The following is a 24525-nucleotide window of genomic DNA, read 5'->3' as shown; positions in this document are numbered from 1 at the left end:
CTACTGCATGTATGTGAGCACTGGCAACTGGAGACAAATTTCTTGTGCATGTAAAGATACTTTGCTAAATAAACCTCATTCCAATTCTGCGATCGGCAAGTCATTGGTTCAAATCCCGAGGATGGCAGGGTGATTTCATCATTTATAGGGCATATCTGCCATCACTGAGCCCTTGAGCAAAGCCAGGGATTGTCTGGTCTGGCTTTCTTATACTGTAGGTTTGTCATGCTAAGAGAGTCAAGTAGCATAATTCCTGTCAACCTATCAAATAAATAACACTAAAATCAAGAGAATACAAAATCATTGAGAAAACAAAAACTTGGTTATTGTTTTCTTCTTATTATTTTTCTTTTTTGCATTTTCTTAAATGTGTTTTGAACTTCAGGGCCAACGTAGTGCAGCTTTGATTTCCTGCCCTGGTCATTTTTCAGAATTATATCCAGTCACTGTTTAAAGATCTACTGTCTCATGTTGCTCAACTTCCTTCAGACGTTTTACTTCCTCAGTTGTCTGCACTTTGTGCTGCAGTTGTTCAGCTTTTCAGGTTTATTTTTATGCATTGCTGTGTATTACTGTGCATTATTTTGCTTTACCCCAAACCATTAAAAAAAATAGTCTTCCTTGCATGGTATTTATAGATCAGTAACTATGAGCTTTTGACCAAAAGACCAAGGGAAGTGGCTCTTCTTATGCTGATCATGAGAAGCCACACCTAGTGGAGACAGAGCTAAGCGTAGAAAACTGTGTAAAGTCCAGTGACATGCAAACATGCTCTGGATCAGGACTCTCCTATTCATAATCATATGTGGTAAGTGTTCTGGGCAACTTCCACATTGTGCACAGATTGCCCGTATTCTGAACTGTATTAGCAACTTCTGCTTGTTGATCGTATATTGTGTGAAATATTCGGTAGCTGCTGTTGTTCTACAGGGACAAATTAAGCATCTGCATTAGGCCAAGTTAGCTAATGTTGTATTTTGAGTGCATCTTCAGGTAGAGTCAATTTCATAATAAGGAAACAAATGTATGTATTATATAGAAAATTTACCAAGATGTAGCAAAGAGCTTGGGAAATCCTTTGTGCATAAACATACACATTTAATTTACTTGTTTCTTTTAAGCAAATGGTGCCAATAAGAGTTACTCCCCATAAAAAGCAGTTTTGGCTTTGTCATTGTATTCTTGTGCCTGTGTTCAATATTGTTCGAGTAATTACAGATTTTTAGGTACTTACAGTTAGCAACTAATCAGAAAACTATATTAGACAGTTTTTATGAGCAACAAATAAGTAAAACAAAAAACAGTTCTTAATTTCATGTCCACTAAATGGTGTTGTTAGGTGTTGTTATATGTACATTACTCTATGCTTTAAAAGAAGAAGAGCTATCTGGCGAGTTTTGCTATCGTTTTCCTTTGTATTGTGGTGGGATATGGGACTGGTCTGAGGTGAAGTGGAGCGCAGGCTTATGTGCAGGAGGCCTTATTATACTACAAAATACAAGGAGGACTGTTCACTTAGAGAAGTGCTCTACAGTAGATCAAGGCAGGTATCTTGGAGACTGTGCTTTGTCCATGTAGTGGACCACTAGCTTCATAATGGGATAGGTTTGTAGCAACAACCATCTTCAGTGGTATCTGACTCAGGGTGAGTCCTCATAGTTAGTAGTCTCATTTAATCCTGCTCACCTCTCCTCATGGCGTCACTTTGAAGTGCAGGTTGAGGGCCTGAAAGCACCTGCGTTTGGGAAGCTTTTTAGCCAATGGCTGTGAGCAATGCAGTTGCTAGACAGCGATGCCAAGAACTGCTGTTTGATGGCACTGACATGCCAGTGCCATCTTTTGAATAAGGAGATATTGTGCATAAACAAAGTAAAAATATGGTAGTGGTGTGGCAGTACTTTTTGTAATGTAAAGTCCAACACATTTATTAAAGTTTTCCCTCGATTGATTTTGCACATTTCATGAAACATACTTACCATTCTCAAGACTATAAGGGTATTTCTCAAATCCTTTCATGCATATAGCACAATACTAAGGTTTGCCTGCAAAAGCCTGTAACTTATCCAAAATAAATTAAATCATGTCACAAAAGCATATAATTCCACCAATGAATTAGTGCCACCAAAATGAAAAGTATAATCAGCATCGCTTTAAGCATGAGACTCAAAATGCTTAGATATATTGTCAAAATGTCAGTGTAAGTCTGCTCCTGATCGCCATGGTTCTGAATGATTTCATTTTTTCCCACTTTCTCATTGTCACTGACTGTTTTCCTTTAGCAAACTGTTACTTATTCATATTACTGGGCATTCAAGACACCTGTTTTAACATTGCAGAGCTCTGCATTACAGTATGTAAAGTTTACAGGCAATGAAAATGAAAGTCTATCACACTAGGCCCCCAACCCAGACCAATCCAACTATGTTCCAAATTGTTTTTGAACATCCTAACTCCCTCCCCCCTTTACGGCAGCCCTGGCTGTAGGAACCAAAAGCACATATCACTGCAATTTGTGGAATATATTTTTAAATCATTTTAAAAGCTTGGGTAATGGTTTTGTATGTGGTGACTAACACAATGATCTTGTACAGATATAGTTCTGGGTGTAAAATTATTACAATGAGAAACTACATAACCAACATGACTAAAGCAACTGAATATTGTGCCAAATGATGAAAAATGTACTAAACCATTGGCATATATGTACTAAAACATCTGGAAATGTGTGAAGCAATGAGAAATTACATTCTGCTGTGCAGAAGTGACATTGTGGTGTGGGGATTACACGTTCATTTGCAAATGTTAATTGTCATTTGACAAATTCACCAAATCAATCAAGAAAAACTGTATTCACTGTATAGAGATGTAATGTAACAAAACGTATCTGTACAGAATGTAAACATTCAGTAATAATTGCCTCAATGTAACCTCTACGAAACACTACTGACACCCAGGCCTGTAGTTGGTGGGAGGGGGGGCCCTCGCTGGATTTCCCCATCCAGGGCGTGTCCCCCTTGGTAGTTTCACTGACAGGGAGCGGAAGCAAATTTCATAAGGGTTTCAAACTTGTCATTTCAGTAACTGCTTATATATCAAGCAGAAGTGACATTATGGTGTGGGGATTACAGTTGTTTAGCAAATGTTAACTGTCATTTCAGCAATGCTCCAAAGCAACCCAGAAAGACCATAAACATAAGGATAAGCCGAATTTACAGATTATTAACTTTTGGGAGTCACAATACGCATATCATTAAGATTTTAGGTGTACTATTTAAAACCTGCTTACCAAATTGTGGATGTAAGTAAACGTCCATATAGTACCAATAAGCTGGCATTGGGAAAAATGTTTCTGCTTGGCATCTAAAATCCTGGTGATATCATGCAGCCCTACTATTATGCTAGAAAACCTCCTCTTAAGGTAAAATTACTATTATTATATCACAGGAAGCAAAAGAGCATATTCAGTAGGATACTCATACTACTGCACTGTACTCGGGAGTGCTAGCTGAGGACTTTATTGCGAACCATTAGACTCTACAAGGAGTGTCTCACCCCATGTAGAAGATGATAGACTATTTGTCCTCTATATTATTGCACATTGGACTTTTTGGTTGTGTATAATTATCATTTGTATGTATCTTATGACCCAGCTGTAGTTTTTGGCATAACATATCGGGCTGTATGTAACGCAAAGCCTAACTTACATTTATGGGCGTATCCAAATCCATTTAGTTATTTTGACAGTGGAAAAACCAGACTTTGCGCTAGCATAAGGTGCAAAAAGGTTGTCCTCACTCTCTTATTTACTCAGAGGCATATTTTGGGTGTAACATGCAATAAACCAATCAGTGTGGCGTATCACCTTCAGTGTGGGTCCAAGTAACTAGAGGAGGTGGGGCCAGATGTCTTGGTCCCACCTCCTCTAGTTGATTGGACCCACCTCTTCTACAATCGGATTGATCTTCTCTCTGAACCAACCATTTTTGCTGCTCTCAGAACATTTTTGTGCAATTAAAACTCCCACAAGCACGATAGAACAGAAAACAAGGAAAACAAAAGCCTGCTGCTGAACAAGAGCAGCGGCTGGGAATGGGAACTTAATTATGCTTGTGTGTTTTTATTTTAATTTTGGGTCTGCAATTCACAAAATATAAAAGTGCAATCTTTATTCAAACAAAATAGAACCTACGGTTTTTAAGGTGTTTTAAAATGTTTAAATAAAAGGCAATAGGGCTGTTATCACATCTGACAGTTTAGATTCCTTACCAGGCTACAGGTGATTCAGCTCTTCTGCCAACTGATCCCTCCTTGCCTGCTCTTCTGCCAGCTGATCCCTCCTTGCCCGCTCTTCTGCCAGCTGATCCCTCCTTGCCCGCGCTGCTGCCAGCGTACTCTCCTTTGTTGGCATCGACACATGCAGTTCAGCATCACGCTTTTTAAAGTCTGCCAGTGGAAAATAGGGCCCATCCATTGATCCATCCATCCATCCATCCATTACTCCAGATAAGAGACTTATTTCACAAGCCTTCACAGTTTTTCCACTGTTGCTTTTCCACAGTGGTGGTAGCAGTAACCACATTCTCAACCATTGAAAGAACCTGCAAAACAATAATGTTTGCCAAAACTCTTCATTTGCACTGCAAAACTCTGTAAAACTGCTTAAAGTCATGTTTTTAGTAATTTATAAACACATTCATAATGCAACAACATCTTTAATGTTTATAATGGTTAATAATAGATGATAGCTTCATTAAGCATTCATAATGCATAATACACATGGCTATAATGTGTTATACCTTTTGATAAATATTTATAGCCATGTCTCATGAACTCAAAGGTTCTTGTCATCGGCTCCAGGCATGGTGCAGGCGGGAAGGAAGGTGACGATCTACTTGTGGCTCCAGAGACAACCAAGGGTTCATTGAATTAAACAAGAACGCTGGAGAGAAACTCAAAATAACAGAACTATGAGGGGTCAAAACAAAAACTGGGAAAAAAACACAGATTAACCAATTAAAGAAACAATAACTAAACACAACTAGGGAGCAGGACTAGGTAAACCAAGCAGAGCACCATTAGCACGGAAACGTAATACATACATCACAGTAATCATCAAAAAAACACAGTCAATGACTCCACAAGGAACAGAGCAGGATTAGGTACTGAAATATAGAGGGTTAACAAGGAAACACAATACAGGTGAGAACAATCAACAATCGAAATCGTAATTGTAACCGTTAGAATAATGTCTTTAGGTACAAATGTACGTTTAAGCCAAATGTGTAGTGATAGTGGTATAAGCTTCAGGTGGTTCTCTGCTTCTGCATCCATGTGTTTGACAACATACAATCCTCAGTTTGTTGTGCATTAATTATTAAATATTAACAGCTCATTGATTTATCACTTTAAATTTCTGATTTGTCTGGCTATAGCACTATGTGTGTGGTTAGTGAAACTTAATCAACACTCTTCTAATCGATGATATTTGAGAATTCAACAGTGCTTTTGTCATGGGTGCGGTTCGGGGCTGGACTCAGATGGAGATAGGCAGCATGGAGGCAGTTTATTAATAAGGCCAAAAAAAAAAGACACTGCAGTAGAGGCAAGTAAAGGGAAAATCCAAGAAGGATAAGGACTACGGATCAATAACTCCAGAATCTTCAAATAGGGCTGAAGTACAAAATTCACATGGGCAAATTCAGTAGACAGGCAGTGGTTCAATACACAGGAGGCAAACAATCACAGACAAAGGTGTCGAGAGCGCAGGGCAAAAATCAGAAACAGGAAAACAGTCGAGGATCAAACATCAGAACAGGAGTACGGAGTAACAAGCTTGGGAGAGCTTGACCTGGGCACAAGACAATATGGCAACTGGGAGCAAGGAAACCACATGCTGCATCTGAAATCACACACTTAGTCTGTCTGAAACTATAGTGCACGTTGATTAAGTACACAAAACGTTCTTGAATGGCACATAAAATCTGGTCAAAATCTGAACTGTGTGAACTTTGGACATTAATCAATCCCTTAATTCTAGATGTGACTTAAGAGTTGGCCAGGTATCAACCTGGGAAAATGGCAGGTAATGGTAATGGAATTTTTAAGTTTTACTATAATTCTTACCCTTTGATCTCACATTGTTATTTAAAAAAGTGATAAATTATGCTGTTTTTTCTATTACTGTATAAATTTTAAAAAGCAGGACGCAAAATTGTTGCTATGAAGAGCTGTCATTACAAAACATTACATTGCTTGTGGACAATCTCAACTCTGTCCATTCTCTTTCTGTGCCCTCTGCTATCGTGAGAAAGGTACCAACAATCACACATGCGTTCTGTAGAGAAACAGAGAGAGAGCGTCACTGGCTGTGTCCAAATTCAGGGACTGCATCCCTCAAGGGCAATGTTCATAGACCAAATACATGACAGCCATGTGACAAGGCTGTCCTGTTTCGAAGGCTCCTTCAAATGTGGTCTAGAAATGCATCCTTGTTTTGGTAATGCCGGCCATTTTACTCCAGCTACACCACCACAAGTATATTTCACACCTATGGGAAACACTGTACCGTATAATATATCCTAGGCCTTTTGTAAGGTAGTCAACATTCACTTCACATAGGGGTAGTCATAATGTCTTGGTTCATCAGTATAAACTGATAGATATCTGAAAAAAATAGCAAGAACATTTCCAAAATAAATCTTTAATTGATCGTCCTTTGTATATTTATTAATTGCCAGCCTGGCTTTATATTTATTGTCATTTGCTCTTTAGGGGGTTGAGTTTAACTGAAATATGCCATCTTATAGCAGAACTACACTGCTCAAAAAATTAAAGGAACACTTTGAAACCACATCAGATCTCAATGGGGAAAAAATCATGCTGGATATCTATACTGATATGGACTGGGTAATGTGTTAGAAACAAAAGGATGCTACATTGTTGGACGGAAATGAAAATTATTAACCAGAGGTATTCTATTGAATTTAGGATTTAGGTTAGGCGAGTGTGTGGGCCAGTCAATGGTATCAATTCCTTCATCTTCCAGGAACTTCCTGCATACTCTTGCCACATGAGGCCGGGCATTGTCGTGCACCAGGACGAACCCAGGACCCACTGCACCAGCATAGGGTCTGACAATGGGTCCAAGGATTTCATCCCGATACCTAATGACAGTCAAGGTGCCGCTGTCTAGCCTATAGAGGTCTGTGGATGGATATGCCTCCTCAGACCATCACTGACCCCCCACCAAACCGGTCATGCTGAACAATGTTACAGGCAGCATAATGTTCTCCGCAGCTTCTCCAGACCCTTTTACGTCTGTCACATATGCTCAGGGTGAACCTGCTCTTATATGTGAAAAGCACAGGATGCCAGTGGCGGACCTGCCAATTCTGGTCTTCTATGGCAAATGCCAATCGAGCTCCACGGTACCAGGCAGTGAGCCTCAGGCCACCCGCATGAAGTCTGTTTGTCCAGAGACATTCACACCAGTGTCCTGCTGGAGGTCATTTTGTAGGGCTCTGGCAGTGCTCATCCTGTTCCTCCTTCCACAAAAGAGCAGATACCAATCCTGCTGATGAGATAAGGACCTTCCACAGCCCTGTCCAGCTCTTCTAGAGTAACTGCCTGTCTCCTGGAATCTCCTCCTTGCCCTTGAGACACAGCAAACCTTCTGCCAATGGCGCGTATTAATGTGCCATCATGGAGGAGTCGGACTGCCTGTGCAACCTCTGTACTGTCTGTAGGGTCCAGGTATCGCCTCATGCTACCAGTAGTGACACTGACTGTAGCCAAATGCAAAACTAGTGAAGATGTCAGAAAAGATGAGGAGGGAAAAATGTCAGTGGCGTCCACCTGTTAAACCATTCCTGTTTTGGGGGTCGTCTCATTGTTGCTCCTGAAGTACACCTGTTGTTAATTTCATTAACATCAAAGCAGCTGAAAAAGTGTTCCTTGAATTTTTTTGAGCAGTGTATTAGAACCCTTCAATGTTACAAATTAAAACCCCAATGTACAGGTTATTTGGGAATGTGCTACACACACAATCACCCTGAAAACAGGGTGAGGGTGATTCAACTATAACACTGATTATATGTTTGGAATCACTTTCACATTAATAATGCAACCATTCATCCACTTTATACATAATGTTAAGCATGATTATCTAATCAGGAACGGCACCTGTGTTGAAGCACTTGCATATACACATACTCTTAGACTGAACTGGCAATTTTATTTGAGTATTTACCTGAATTTAAGCAATAACTTTTATTAATATTATACAGGTAAATCGTTTTAAAATGATTTTATTATTACATGGTTTAACTACAGTACATTGTTTTTGAGGCTTTTTGTTTAGGATAAGCATATACATGAGTGTGATTGTTACTTGCTATACTGTATAGTGAATGGAACCTGTTGTATGCATTATATGGGTGTTCAAAGACAGTACTACTTGTACTAATATTTGCATTTGTACGTGTTCAGCACAAATGTATAATCTGGAAGTGGGTAAGATGTAAACCTGAAATGGGTATAATAGTTACTGAATACAAATCAAATTGGAGTCAATTTCATTTTTATATAATGCAAATGAGCATTTTCTAGTATATTATTATTATTATTTAATTCTAGATCTGAGGTGAGTGAGTCTGTGATTAATTCCATTAGGAAGTTCTCCACAGATGGCTGTGGGCCTGCTTCAAACTGTGTTGTCTCCCCAGTTGATGGTGTAGTTGCAGCTGCAGGTTCCTTACCTGTCTGATTTAATAACTGTAAAACCACTTCTGCCTTCAGTCTTTCAGCCAGATAGTCTGAGAAGCAACTATGGCAAGTTCTGACATCTAGGATCCAACGGAGCAGCTCTGAACTGGTGCCACAGACCAGAACACTTATACTCTCATCTTCCTTTAGATGCTCACTGTAGCCTGAACAGCACATAAGGAACCACTGAGAATAGTCATGTCACATGTCATCTTAAATATCTCTCAGTACATCAGTACATATACACTCACCTAAAGGATTATTAGGAACACCTGTTCAATTTCTCATTAATGCAATTATCTAATCAACCAATCACATGGCAGTTGCTTCAATGCATTTAGGGGTGTGGTCCTGGTCAAGACAATCTCCTGAACTCCAAACTGAATGTCAGAATGGGAAAGAAAGGTGATTTAAGCAATTTTGAGCGTGGCATGGTTGTTGGTGCCAGACGGGCCGGTCTGAGTATTTCACAATCTGCTCAGTTACTGGGATTTTCACGCACAACCATTTCTAGGGTTTACAAAGAATGGTGTGCAAAGGGAAAAACATCCAGTATGCGGCAGTCCTTTGGGCGAAAATGCCTTGTTGATGCTAGAGGTCAGAGGAGAATGGGCCGACTGATTCAAGCTGATAGAAGAGCAACTTTGACTGAAATAACCACTCGTTACAACCGAGGTATGCAGCAAAGCATTTGTGAAGCCACAACACGCACAACCTTGAGGCGGATGGGCTACAAAGCAGAAGACCCCACCGGGTACCACTCATCTCCACTACAAATAGGAAAAAGAGGCTACAATTTGCAGGAGCTCACCAAAATTGGACAGTTGAAGACTGGAAAAATGTTGCCTGGTCTGATGAGTCTCGATTTCTGTTGAGACATTCAAATGGTAGAGTCAGAATTTGGCGTAAACAGAATGAGAACATGGATCCATCATGCCTTGTTACCACTGTGCAGGCTGGTGGTGGTGGTATAATGGTGTGAGGGATGTTTTCTTGGCACACTTTAGGCCCCTTAGTGCCAATTGGGCATCGTTTAAATGCCACGGCCTACCTGAGCATTGATTCTGACCATGTCCATCCCTTTATGACCACCATGTACCCATCCTCTGATGGCTACTTCCAGCAGGATAATGCACCATGTCACAAAGCTCGAATCATTTCATATTGGTTTCTTGAACATGACAATGAGTTCATTGTACTAAAATGGCCCCCACAGTCACCAGATCTCAACCCAATAGAGCATCTTTGGGATGTGGTGGAACGGGAGCTTCGTGCCCTGGATGTGCATCCCACAAATCTCCATCAACTGCAAGATGCTATCCTATCAATATGGGCCAACATTTCTAAAGAATGCTTTCAGCACCTTGTTGAATCAATGCCACGTAGAATTAAGGCAGTTCTGAAGGCGAAAGGGGGTCAAACATCGTATTAGTATGGTGTTCCTAATAATCCTTTAGGTGAGTGTATACCATCCTATCTCTGCTTGACCTTTACAACCTTTCTTCATATACAGTTGTGGCCAAAAGTTTTGAGAATGACACAAGTATTAGTTTTCACAAAATTTGCTGCTTCAGTGTGTAACACCCCCTTGCAAACAGCTGACCACACCACCCCGTAAACTACAACTAATGTGGCATATCAAAACAGGGTGGAATTAGGCCCCTAAAATTGAATTACACAGGTTTTATTTATAAAAAATACAAGACTTTATTAAATACATACACAAGGAGGTCAGACAGGTTAGTCATTCAGCAGATCAAAAGCATTAAACAAAAACATATGGGACTTGCCAAGCTACCAGGTCCAAGCCAGTTCAACTGCTAAGATGAAACACTATTAGTCTCCATACCACACGTGAACTGCAGGCACTCAGACCACTACACGCAAAAAAAAAAAAATCAAACCCATGCACTGCAACCTCAACAATAATGCTCACGCTAGTGAATAGTGAAAAAGAAACTGGCCTCAAGCTTCACCGCACATCAAACTCACCATTCAGGTGATTTAGCGTTAAACACCCTGCAGTTAAACAGGCTTGGCACGACCACAACCAAGCAAGCAAAGGGGGAGAGGGGAAAAGAAAGAAACAAAACAAAAAGAAACCCTCCAACCCTTGGCTCACAACACCCTAGTACTTGTAACACACAGCCCACAGGTTGGAGGACCAAACACATGCAACGATATTATACCCTTTCAAACCGCAAACATCACACAGACATACACCATAGAGAACAGCAGCTAGCGCACTACACAGAACACTGTTGCCATTTCAGTAGCCTGCGTTCAGTGGACGCTGCTCCAGCAATCCACCCCCCCTCCATCGGAACACACTACACCATGGAACGCTTACCGCTGGTCACAGCACCCATAAAAACACGCTGACACGCGCAATAGCGAAGCTAGCGACACTCCAATGATCTCTCTACCAGGGCCAAATACCTATTCTCAAAAACATCACCTACTCAATCAGCACTTTGAGCCCCAATTAGTGACGTAACAAGAGCGTACGTCCGTGAGAGAGCAACAGAAAAAAAAAAAGACGAATGCCTAACTAATTAACCAGCAGTAGAATAGAACAAAATAAAACACCAAAACATCCCCATGCTACAATCATTTGTAGATCTTTTTGTCAGATGTTTCTATGGTAAACTGAAGTATAATTACAAGCATTTCATAAGTATCAAAGGCTTTTATTGACAATTACATTAGGTTTATGCAATGAGTCAATATTTGTAGCATTTGCCCATCTTTTTCAAGGCCTCACCCTCTCCAATTCACCCTTGCATGCTGTCAATCGACTTTTGGGTCAAATTCTGACTGATGGCAGCCCAATCTTGCATAATCAATGCTTGAAGTTCAGAATTTTGGGGTTTTTGTTTGTCCACGCGCCTTTTGAGGATTGACCACAAATTCTCAATGGGATTAAGGTCTGGGGAGTTTCCTGGCCATGGACCTAAAATGTCGATGTTTTGTTCCCTGAGCCACTTACTGTAGTTATCACTTTTGCATTATGGCACGGTGCTCCATCATGCTGGAAATGGCATTGTTCATCACTAAACTGTTCTTGGATGGTTGGGAGAAGTTGCTCTCGGAGGATGTTTTGGTGCCATTCTTTATTCATGGCTGTGTTCTTAGGCAAAATTGTGAGAGAGCACACTCCCTTGGCTGAGAAGCAACCCCACACCTGAATGGTCTCAGGATGCTTTACTGTTGGCATGACACGGGACTGATGGTAGCACTCACCTTTTCTTCTCCAGACAATATTTTCTCTAGATGCCCCAAACAATTGTAAAGGGAATTCATCAAAGAATATGACTTTACCCCAGTCCTCAGCAGTCCAATCCCTGGACCTTTTGCAGAATATTAGTCTGTCCCTGATGTTTTTCTTGGAGAGAAGTGGCCTCTTTGCTGCCCTTCTTGATACCAGTCCATCCTCCAAAAGTCTTCATCTCACTGTGCGTCACACCTGCCTGCTGCCATTCCTGAGCGAGCTCTGCACTGGTGGTGCCCCGATCCTGCAGCTGGATCAACTTTAGGAGACGGTCCTGGCACTTGCTGGACTTTCTTGGGTGCCCTGAAGCTTTCTTCATAACAACTGAACCTCCTTGAAGTTCTTGATAATCCGATAAATGGTTGATTTAAGTGTGATCTTACTAGCAGCAATATCATTGCCTGTGAAGCCCTTTTTGTGCAAAGCAATGATGACATGCAGGTAACCATGGTTACCAGAGGAAGAACAATGATTTCAAGCACCACCCTCCTTTTAAAGCATCCAGTCTGCTATTCTAACTCAATCAGTATAACAGAGTGATCTCCAGCCTTGTCCTTATCAACACTGTCACCTGAGTTAATAAAAGAATCACTGAAATGATGTCAGCAGGTCCTTTTGTGGCAGGGCTGAAATGTAATGGAAATGTTTTTTTTGGGATTAAGTTCATTTTCATGGCAAAGAGCATAGTTTGATTGAGGCCTCAACCAAACACCACTGATGGGATGAAAATGTGTCTCCTAAATCCATTTCTGTGCCCACAGCATAGTTGGGCATAGGCTTGCTTCAGTCTGCTCATAAAACTTCCCTGTACAACAGTGCAGGGAAAGTGCAGAGTGAGAGCATCGGGTTTCATGGGAGCCAATGGAAGCCATTTGTCCACTAGAGAAGAAGGCATGAAATCATGACAAACCATCTCTTCTAAGGCATTGGTAATTTCCTTTGCATTTGGTTCATTTAGCGGGAATGGTCCCTTGGCATTCAAAATGGCTAAGATAGGTGTGAAAGAGGGAACAGATGAGGGAGTAAGACATGGTCAGCTAGTCGTGGATGCACTTTTGTGAGTTTTTTTAGTGAAAAGGCCGGCATTCTTAAAATGTAAGTGATCATGTAAGGCAAAGTTGTAAAATGCATCCCTGTGTCTGCTTATACTTTTGCATATTTTTCACACTGCCTTGGATGGGTCTGAGGTTACAGGAAAGTGCCTAACTTGGCATGTCTTTATCTCATTTTTTCATTCCCTATTTTAAAACTTTGAGGAGATTAGTGGCTTAAACAGCTGAAAGTGCTAATTGAAAATAATGAGAGTTAAAGAAGACAACATGCTACAGAAGCAAATCAGAGATAAGAGATGCCCTGAAACCATGCATGTTATAGTTTTATGGTACAATTGATGCTAATAAGTTTATAGAATCATTTTACCACAAGGAACAGCATAGTTTACCCTTCTGAATATTTTAGAAATGCCAATATCACAACATATTTTAAGAAACCATGACATACATATACATGATGCTAGCAATAGCATGGTCATATTGGCAGTGATATGCTACATGCTCCAAATGCACCCATGTGATGGAAATACAGAAACTATGTGTAGGCCTCCCCCCTCTCTGCCTTCCCCCTCTGTCTCTATCTATCTATCTATCTATCTATCTATACAGGAAAAAAATGGAAGGAAAAAAAATCCAAATACCAATATTATGGATGGATCCTATGGGCTGATATTTGTGTGACTAGAAACTGAATCTGAATTTATTAGTTTGGCCATAAGTGGAAATTTCAAAACAAATTTGAGGAAGCACTTCTTTACACAGCGTGTAGTTAGAGTATGGAATAGTCTTCCTGCTAGTGTAGCGGAAGCTAAAACCCTGGGTTCCTTTAAATCACCTGGAGCTAGATAAGATTTTAACAACTTTGAGCTATTAGATAAGTTCTCCCCAAACAAGCTTGATTGGCCGAATGGCCTCCTCTCATTTGTAAATTTGTAAATGTTCTTACGTTTCAATCTGAATTTATGAGTTTGAATCTGAATTTATTACTTTTAATCTGTATTTATTAGTTGAATCTGAATTCAGTTCGCCAATGCAATTTCAACTTTGAGGAAGTCCTTGAGGAAAAGTACCCGACCGCAGGTTCACAACGCAACTCATTTCCACGTTTACGACAGTTCTGCAGGTCGGGGTAAACAGGAGGTGTGTGCCGGGGTGTCGCAAGTGCAAATGCGGGATCATATACGTAATAAAAATTAAGCCGTACCAGCACTGCTATATTTTAATCTTTATTGTACCACCACTTCTCAGAAGTTGCCAGTACTCTGCTACTCAGAGACAAGCGTCACTTTATAATTGCATTCATTGTAAAAGTGAATGTGCATGATTATTTCATATGGATGTATCTAAGGATATCAATCCATGGCTGTCACCATTAAATTTATCTTAATATAAAAATTAACATATTCTTTGGTCTTTTTGTGTTATTGTTTTGTTTGTATGGTAATTTTTTTTCTCTTTCAGGTGTTTGTGTTGCTGCTGATCTGACAGTATATGGTGGCGTGGGAGGGACAGTGGAGCTGCCTTCAGCCCTGGGGAGTTTGAAAGTGGAAGATTTTCAGTCTCTGAGGTGGACTTTTAATGATATGGACATTGCTGAAAAGTTCAGTGACCAAATAGAAGTAGATAATCAAACTAAGTTCAAAGGACGACTGCAGTTGAGCCCTGATTTCAGTCTGACAGTTAAGGAGCTGAGACTGGAGGACAGTGGGGAGTATCAGCGTGTAGGAAGGAAGAAAGATGGTTCACAGATTCCTACATATAAAATCCAGCTGCAGGTTTATGGTAAGAAAATTAATGTAATTTATTTGAGTTTTCGATAATCACAATGTCACATTTCAGTATGTGACAAAAATGTAATGATAACAAATTGGGATTGTAGATCTTATGTTTTCAAAAATTATTTTTTAATCCTAATTGTTAATTAACATGACAGTTATACACAATGTATATTTTTTTTGGATACACTCATTAACATTCATTCAAATCGTTTATTCAGTTTGAGTTCTGTTTAAGGTATCCTAGGAAGCAGAGGAGCCAAGGTAGGATGTACCTTCTACACAGCAAATGTGCCAGTGTTAAATTAACACAGCATGGTGTCTATATGGGTCCACACCATTTAGTGTTACCTTTAACACTTTACAGTGTGCAGTGAGTGTTGTTATTACAGTGTTAATATTTATTAACTCTAATAGTGTTCAATTTACACCATAGGGTGTTGAGTGAATGAGTCTCCACCTCCACACATCTGCCCCATTTTAATATGCGCACAAGTCATGAGGATTAGAAGAGCCTTCCCAGATTTACCCACCATCATGAGAAAGACTCTGACCAAAAAGGACGTTACAGCTTTTTCTTATTTTATATTGAAGCTTTGCTGGCTCAGTTCTTACTGATCTTGGAGCTTAGAGAGCTGTGGTTTTATAGCATGTTGGCATCAAGTCTGAGTACACATGGTACATATCCCTATGTACCATGTGTATTGAATGACATAGCATTTCTTAGCCCCAATTGCACATGGACAATAAAGAATCTTGAATCTTAGTGCTCAGCATACTCCTACAGGACAGCTGGAAAAGCATCCCAGGAGACTATCTTATGAAACTGATATAGAGGAGAAAGTGAGGAAGTAGATTCAGCCAGTCACTGTAGCAATTGGGGTTAAGGGCCTTGCTAAAGGGCCCAATGCTGGCATCACTCTGCTGATCTCGGGATTTGAACCTTCTGAGTCTCAACCCACAGACTCTACAGCTGACTCCCCGAACAGATGAATCTTTTTTGTTAAAATTTTTCTTGGTCAGTGCATAATTCCATATATGTTATTTTATAGTTCTGATGTCTTTTTAATTATTCTAAAATACAGAGAATAGTACAAATAAACCTTTCTATGGGTAAGTGTAGTGTTGCACAGTATACGATACTGAAAAAGCAGCACAGTATCCTGTCGTTAAAAACGATATTAATATCGTTATATTAATATCGTTATATTAATATTTATTTAATATACTAATATTTAAAGTTTTTTTCCTGACAGTTTTCACCTCTAAAACCCCTGTCGTCTGTTAAAATGTTTTAGTCTAAACTCCTGCTCTGGCTGGCAAACACTAGCTGAATCTCAATACACGTACTTGACTGAATGTGTGCTCTTGTGTACCCATTTTACGTCATCTTCCATTGTCGAAGACCAGTTTCAATACTAAGATCACCAGATCAGAGGACAGTAAAAATCCCTGGATGTTGGTCTTGCTCTGCCCCAAATATCAAGGATGCATTGGGTGCATCCTTGCCAAACAAGAACAATCCCATGATTCATTGCATTCTGTTGCGATGGAGGAGGAAGATGGCGTGAACCATAACTATATTACCTTAATCAGAGTAACATTTACGTTGTTCCTGTCAGTATTTTCCCGCTGTGCCGCACAAACGATTGTGATCGGTTTGGTCAAAATCAGGCACAAATGGGAGGGGGGGCAACCTTACAAATATTAATATCTCAAAAACGAAAGTAGCACAAAGGACAGTTTTAATGGCACAAACCAGCACAAACACAGCACACACGATTGCGATCGGTCTGGTGGAAATCAGACACAAATGGGGGGCTAATACTTCACGCTGATGACGTCACCATGTAAACAAACATTTATATCTCTGAAGCTAAAACAGCACAAACAAAAAATTTAACGGCACAATCCGGTACAAAGGCGAGACATACGATTGAGACCAGTTTGGTTGAAATCTGAAACATATGGGGGTCCAACTTAACGCAGGTCCCTTACCTCAGGAAATGGCTTGGCCTCCCCCACTGCCTCTCCAATGCAGCACTCTTTGGCAAAAATATGCTACAGCTCCCACTTCAGTCAATCAGCCTGGGCTACAAGAAGGAGAAGGTGAGACTCCTATTCGAGCTAAGAGACTCGCCAGACCTGACTATTCTGAAATGAAGACGTACAAGTCCAGACTGGACGAAAGTGGAATGTAGCACAAGCAGTAGAAATGGCCACAGAGAGGCTGAAACACCAGGAGATCGTGGGCTTTACGCTGCCTGGTAGAGCTGGATCAGGATGGAGAGAACCAGTGCTAAGATGGTCTAAAGCTAATAAGAAGGAGAGGAAAGATCTCATCATCTCCGAGGTGACCAAAATGGATGAGGAGCACTACAAAGTTACAGCAGTGAGCCAACAACAGCGAGGCAAATGGTCCACCTGGGATGCTGTGACCAGCAGGACCATTACCTGGGTGGAGATGTGGAGCTCAGCCCAGGCAAGGCTGAGCTTCCTCATCAGGGCCACTTATGACACACTCCCCAGCCTGGTATGGCTCAGAAGAACCCTGCTACCTCTGCAGCTCCCCAAAGCCAGGCCTCTAGCAGATCCAGCACTGGCACAGGGCAGACATAGATGGCGGCACGACAAAGTCCTGTGCAAGCTGTGTGTGTGTCTTTCTTTGAGGGAAGGTGGCATGAAAACTCCACACATGTAGAACTGGAGCAGAGATTCAAATCCTGGTCTCCTGAAGTATGACATAGCAGCACCATCACACCACCCCATGCTGGAAAATGCTGATTACAAAAAAATGGAGGGAAGGATCGATGGATGGATGAATTCAGAAGAATTTATCACAGTTTTATAATTGGGTTCGTTTATTGTTTGATACTGTCAGAGGATAAGATTAGAGGAAAATAGATGGATGGTATACAGAATATGTTTATTATTTATGAGCAAATAAGCATTGTAATGATGAGTAATGTTGTAATGAGTCTTTTATGATGTGTCAATAAAATCTTTTTTTTAATTTCTATAATTAATATAAATGACTTTCTGTCTTTCTTTATATTTACCAGAGAACATAACAGTTGTAAACATCCAATCAAAGGTCACCTGGCTTCAAGTGAACCACAGTTGTGTCGTTCATCTGGTGTGCAGCTCATCAGGAAATCCAGAATCCTCCTTTTCTTGGAGAAATGGGACTCACACTGAGAACAGCAAGGAGATGCACTTCTTTCTCTCTCCAGAAGAAGGTGACATCTCCATTACATGCACTGCTGTTAATGCTGTCAGTCAGAAGGCCACCAATGTGACCATAGGATGCAGCCCTACAGGTAAAAGAAATGCACACATTCTGCCTGTCCTGCAGGATCATTCTAAGTTATGCTGTACAGTGCCATTGTAGTGAATTATGAGTGTTGTATATATAACCAAAACCGCTGCAATGTAGCAATACATGCTGATTTAATATTGTAAATTCCTATTGAGCAGAACTGTGTACCTTTCAAATTGTAACTGCTCTATTTCCATATGTAAACTCCGGTTAATTTTTATTCAAAGTCAGATTGAGTAGAAAGTCATCGCTTTTTGGCGGTATTGAAATGTGATGAATTATTAAGGAATAGTATGCAAGAAGGAGTGCGGTTGTACTCCAAATATATCACAACTGTGATTTGGGCAGAGGCACGAAGGCCACAGGTTGATATATTGTGGTATATCGGAGTACAACTGAAAGGCTTCGGGAACGTTATTGTTTTATACAACAGTACATCGAGTAGCATTTATAAGTTAACAGTAATAAGCCACAACAGGTAATACTTCGCCTGATTATTTATTTAAACATTTATGGGCCTCCATGAAAAACAAACAAACAAACAAACAAATAAATAAATAAATAAATAAATCGTTCCCGCCAGCCAACTGTTGCCTGTTGCCAAGCAACACAAACATTCCTCTGCAATACAGCTCATACACTCTGAACAACTTTGCATCATTTACATCTGACTAAGTAATGGTTTTTAGATACACCTGTAAAGCAGAGTGATACATCTGATGTGAAAGTCCGAGTGCAGTTATTACTCTGATAACCGCACTCATAGAACGCCTCTTGTCCAATCAGATTTCTTGGTCCGAACTACAGTAAGTGTTGTATAAGCACATTTGAATTCTTTGTGTCCAAATAAGCCAAAGGGTCCTCGAATGAGCCTCAAGTCACTCAATGCCTTGCATTCATGTCAGTGGCTTCACCAGAAAATTTTGAATTTTGGCCATCAGGGGCCAGTTATGTTTTTGGGAGTGGCTGCACCTCACTGTGTCTGTTCAAAGGCTTTGCTTATAAAACAAAATAATACATGTTCTGTTTTTATTATTTTGATGATAACAGGGATGGCCATGTATTTAATCTAGGTGGCAGTGGTGACCCCTGGCTGCCACTTAGACCCACCTGTGATTCATATTACATTATAAGCAGCATATATTAACTAAATACAGTCATCCCTTCCACATCACAGGGTTTAGGGGTGCAGGCCCCCTGCAATCTGGAAAAATCATATAAAAGTTTTTTGTCCCATCGGCGAGTGACATTAGCTTGTGTACGATGCAAAGATACAAGAAACATGAGATATAAAGATTACTCAAGGTATCACGGGACTGTACATAGATAATTGTCATTATTGTAATGCCCAGTTATTTTTTGCACAAATAGCAATGCAGCCATTGTTTGCAAAACAATTCCTTGTGTTTTACAGACTGGAAGCTGTACCTCTACATTGGCTTATCAGCAGCAGTTTTCCTGAGTGTCATTTTTCTGGCTGTGTACTGCTGCTGTAGAAGACGTCGAGGTCTGTGACATGCTTTTTTCATTAGAATAGTAATATATCCACCTCTAGAAATATTAAAATCAAGATAGGCTCTTCAATTCATCCACCAGCTGCCTATTCTGGGCAGGGTGAAGGGGGGACCCTACCCCAGGCAACAAAGAGCCGCTCCATCACAGGCCACATGCACATACTTCTGGTTCACACACATTAGCAGAACTGTAGGGATGCCAACTAGTCCAGCTGCATGTCTGATTAGTCCAAAAGATCATGACTCACAATGCGAGCCCCCAACCACAGAGGCATGAATCAACTTTGCTACCCACTGAGCCACAGGGCTGCTCCCAGGATGCTTTCTTGGAACATCTTAGCAAGCCTCATGAAGCATTCATAACTGCATTTAGCTTTTAACACTGAAAATCCACATAATAATAATAATAATAATGATGATGATGATGATGACGACGATGACACTTTATTATTCCAGTGGTGAAATTCTCTTTTCTCCTACCCCATCTTGCTCTCCATAACACCCAGACATATGTGAGTGAGAGTAAACTTGGCAGCAATGGGCAGCCACCAGCAGTGGCAGCCCCACTGTTGGGAGTTAAAGGCCTTGCTCAAGATCCCACTGACATGTGACTATTCTACCAAAGCTGAGTGTGGACCATCAACCTTTCAATCACAGGCACAGAGCTTAGCCCACTGGTGGAAGCTAAAGAGGTGGACGTGTTTCCTTTGAGGGAATGAGGGCTGAAAGTCAGGCTTTCTCAGCTTCAGAAACATCATACAGTTTGAATTTTATCTGTCAGAAGTGCTGAACTTCAATCACAAATTGTGACAAGTACTCTGCAAAATTGCCTCTTGACTGAGAAAAGCACAAAACCCTCTTATGAGTACCGACAGAGGCTCATGACTGATCTAAATTTGGTGAAATCTTGAGAAAAAAAGAACTAATAAATGTGTTTATTATAACTTCCAAAATTAAACAAATTGACATTTTTTGAGTTTTACATTGAACAAAAAGTAACGGAATTTAACACTTTGTTTGGCAACTTTGATACTATAGGAGGTGATAATGGATTTTTTGTGGAAACTGCATAACATGATTGAAATTCACCACATGAAATTCTGTTTTAAGATCGGTTGATGGGCGATTTTCTGTGATGTGTTTTGACAGCTGCAGATGTGGATAGGGATGAGTCAACAGTGTATTCTACAGTCAATGACGGAGGTATAAGGCAAAGCGTAAGTCCTGCATGTTCACTCATGTAGATAGACGGCATCTTCAATAGGAGGGAGTGGGTATCATTGTACAGTCATCTCTGCATTTGTTGTATTTCAGTATATCTGCTGTGTGTTTTATTAGTCTGCTCTGAGCACTCTGTGCCAATAACTGAAAAGCAAAAAGACAATTTTGATGACATTGTTAAGTAAAGAATGATGAGATATTTTGATAATATGGGTCAGTTTTTTTAGATAATGCACCAATTCTTTCACAAAAATGTTGATATTACAAATGTTTCGGGCATAACATACAGTGGAGACATAGAAAGGAAGGAAAAACAAAAATCAAAAATGTGCAACTTTTCAAAGTGTGAGGTGTGGTGAAATTTAAAAGTACACTTTCAACCAGTTTTATAGAAAATTTGATCCAACTTGTGTGTCTGCATGTACCACACTGAGCATAAAAAAAGATAAGTAAAGAACTGTCATGGACTATGGCTACAAGTTCATCTCCAGAGATGTTAATGTTCCTGTGTCCACTGTTCATATCGAAGTATAAGGTTCATGTCACTTTTCATCAAAGCTGATGAAAAACTACAGCAGAAGATTGCCCCAATGGTGGAGAAAGAAGCTTAATCAAATGCCAAACATATTCAAGCTGACCTTTGGATGCAAGATATAACAGTTTCAACTCACCCTATTCATCGCATCTCAGTGAAAGAGCTGTATGGTATAAGACCCAGTAGGACCTCACTGCTGAGGCAAAGACATAAAAAGCCAGACTGGAGTCCTGAAAACAATCCTGAATGAACCAAGCTCCTTTTGGGAGAATGCTATGTGACCAAATTAGAACTTTTTGCTGAAGCACATGATCTTTACGTTTATAGAATACAAAAGGAAGCCTTCAAAGAAAAGGACAGTATCGCTGCAGTGAAACGGGCGAGGATGTTCACAGATGTTTCAGAATTGCTTTGCCGCCTCTGGCACTTGAAACTGCGTATGGCATGATGAAATTCAAAGAATGGAGCTCCATCAATTGTCATGACTCTTTAGTAGGTAAATGATCCAAAGCATACTTCAAAAACACCCAGAAATGGTTTCAAACCAATGCTGGACTATTCTGAAGTGGCCAGCAATGAATCCGGATCTAAATCACATAGAACACCTGTGGAGAGATCTGAAAAGAGCAAGTGGGAGAAGGCGCCCATCAAGTCTTTGATATCTGGAGCAGTGAGCAGAAGAGTAGCCCAGAATGCCAGTCGAGAAGCTCATGCATGGCTACATGTTACCATCAAAAAAATTGTAATGTCAACATTTTTGTGAAAGAATTGGTGGAATCTGAAAAAAACTACTAGTGTGCCAATATTTTTGGCATTTTATTGGCAAATATCAGAAAGGCCGTTATTTGCATGTTTTGTTAATATTTCTGCATGTTTGGGAAATGTACTTACATTTCTATAAAACTGTGTTCTGGTTCTGATCCCCCGCCCCAACCCTCCCTGTATTTTAGCATGGGTCAGAGAGCCAGAGTTCTCCTGTAACACTCTATGAGACCATTGGGGAATGGAATATAAGAGCAGAGGTAAGAATTTATGACTTTATGAAACGTTAACACCATTAGTTATGCACCTGTAACGTTTTTGTAAACTTTCTTAACTATAACAACTAAAACTCAACATTCTCTTCCAAGTAACTTTTATAATAAATATTCACTGGCCTTGGGCTTATCATTTTGCCACCACATTGAGATGACATGGTTTCTGTGAGGGTGAAATGAGCTAAATAAATACAAAACCCATTGAGTTGTCATTGTCGGCGTCTCAGAGTAGGCTGTGATCAAGTAATAATTTGAACATCCACCATTTTGACAAATCCCCCTATAGTCTGTGTGAATGGGTTTTCCTGGTCCTTTTATTACATTGATCTGTTGTTATGTTTCACTCCTCAGACGGTATATGACCGAGTGGATTTGAATCGTAGCTGTGCACCTGCTCCATCTCCCCTGAAGAAAGTGCTTTGAAGACTGAAAACCCTACATGTGAATTCCAAAACTTAAGACATCTATGTAACCATACATTCATCCATCCATGTGGACTGAAAACTGCTTATCCAATACAAGCTTACAATAAGCCTGAAACCTAAATCAGACAGATAAGACTGAGACAGGAGAAACATTTTCAAGATATGTTTATTGTCCATTTTATAAAAGTATCCATCCATCTTCAACCACTTATCCTGTTCAGGGTTGCCAAAGTCAAAATACTGATTATGATATGTAATGGTATTTCTAAAGCAAATTAAGCTAAACATCATGTTTTCACATTTCACTAGATTATTATAACCAAAAGAGTTATTAGGCGCAGCTCCAAGATTCAGCATGTACTGTATACATTCACACAGTCGATGTTTGATTGAATTTCCTACAGCATGTCACACAAACAAATTTCAATACAGTGGTACCTTGACCCACGAACAGTCCTGTTCATGAACAAACTGGGTTACGAACCAGATGTTCGAAAAAATTTTGTACATTATGCCAAAGAACGGCTGTGGGATGTATAAAAAAACTTGTTGTATGCTACCTATGTATGTCTTTATTATATCTCTTCAGAGGTTGAATATCTGACAAAAGAAAAATAGAGAGAGAACGTTCTGTTATAGCGGTACCTGAAATTTCAGTGATTGATTAACATGTTTGTGATGGTTTTTAACAGTCACATATCTATACATAAAATTACAATACTTCATTAATAATTTAAATTATTAAATAACTCCTATTTAAGCGTTATATTCTCCATTCACACATAATGGAGTATTGTTTATTTACAGTACAAACAAAGAAGTTAATTGCCGTACAACGCATTGCATCACGAAACGTACGTAAAAAATTTAGGCATATGAAAATTATGTATAGTATAATAAAAAAACACATTTTCGAAATTACTATATTGTTTTTGACTGTTACTCAGTCTTTTAATGTTAATTGTTTAGTTTATTTGGGAGGATGTTTTGGGGTTCATTTTCGTGTTTTGGCGTCTTTTGAGCGACCAGCCCACCGACAAACGTATGCTCATCGATCAGTTGTACTGATTTATTTAATTTAGCATTATTTGTGTATGATTCAGGTTATATTAATTTAAGTCTATATTCTTGGTCACAGGAAAAAATAAAAAATTGAAAAAAAATCAGTGTTTCTGAGGTTTGAATGAATTATTTATATTTACATTATTTTAAATGGAAAAAATGATTCAGGTCGCAAACTTTTCGGGTCAGGAACTGAGTCCTCGAATGAATTAAGTTTGTGAGCCAAGGTACCACTCTATTTGAGAAACCATTTTTATGAAATGGAAAATACTGCAACGAAAATATAAAATATAAAAGAAATAGCGTAAAAAAAATAATACAAAACGGTATTTTTAAAGTCTCATAAAATTCTGTAAAAGAGTACCATTTTACTATATATATCTTGCTTTTGTAGGATAGCATATAAGATTGTAATTGTGATGGACCGCTCTGAGGAAGCCCCGTTTACTCAGGGATTCCCATTCGTGCTCTCGGGGTTTCCTGAGAGGGTAGTGTCGCAGCAACAGCCGCTCCCCGCCGGCTCCGGTTCTATGGAGACTTGGCCGCATTGC

The 24525-nt window shown here is 39.8% G+C and overlaps 2 long non-coding RNA genes across 2 annotated transcripts; both read left to right on the top strand.

Moving 5' to 3' along the window:
- The first annotated feature begins 511 nt into the window (after window positions 1-511).
- Window positions 512-19684, top strand: LOC140577662 (uncharacterized). Its single transcript, XR_011981793.1, has 4 exons — window positions 512-808; window positions 14548-14868; window positions 17924-18181; window positions 19595-19684. It is a non-coding gene; the product is annotated as an uncharacterized lncRNA (long non-coding RNA).
- Window positions 19685-20841: 1157 nt separating this feature from the next.
- LOC111839457 (uncharacterized) lies at window positions 20842-23136 on the top strand. The gene is made up of 3 exons (XR_011981794.1): window positions 20842-20911; window positions 22401-22472; window positions 22839-23136. It is a non-coding gene; the product is annotated as an uncharacterized lncRNA (long non-coding RNA).
- Window positions 23137-24525: the final 1389 nt, after the last annotated feature.

Source organism: Paramormyrops kingsleyae, chromosome 12, assembly GCF_048594095.1.
Source record: "Paramormyrops kingsleyae isolate MSU_618 chromosome 12, PKINGS_0.4, whole genome shotgun sequence".
Classification (NCBI taxonomy): Eukaryota; Metazoa; Chordata; class Actinopteri; order Osteoglossiformes; family Mormyridae; genus Paramormyrops; species Paramormyrops kingsleyae.
This window is presented reverse-complemented; position numbering and strand designations above follow the sequence as displayed.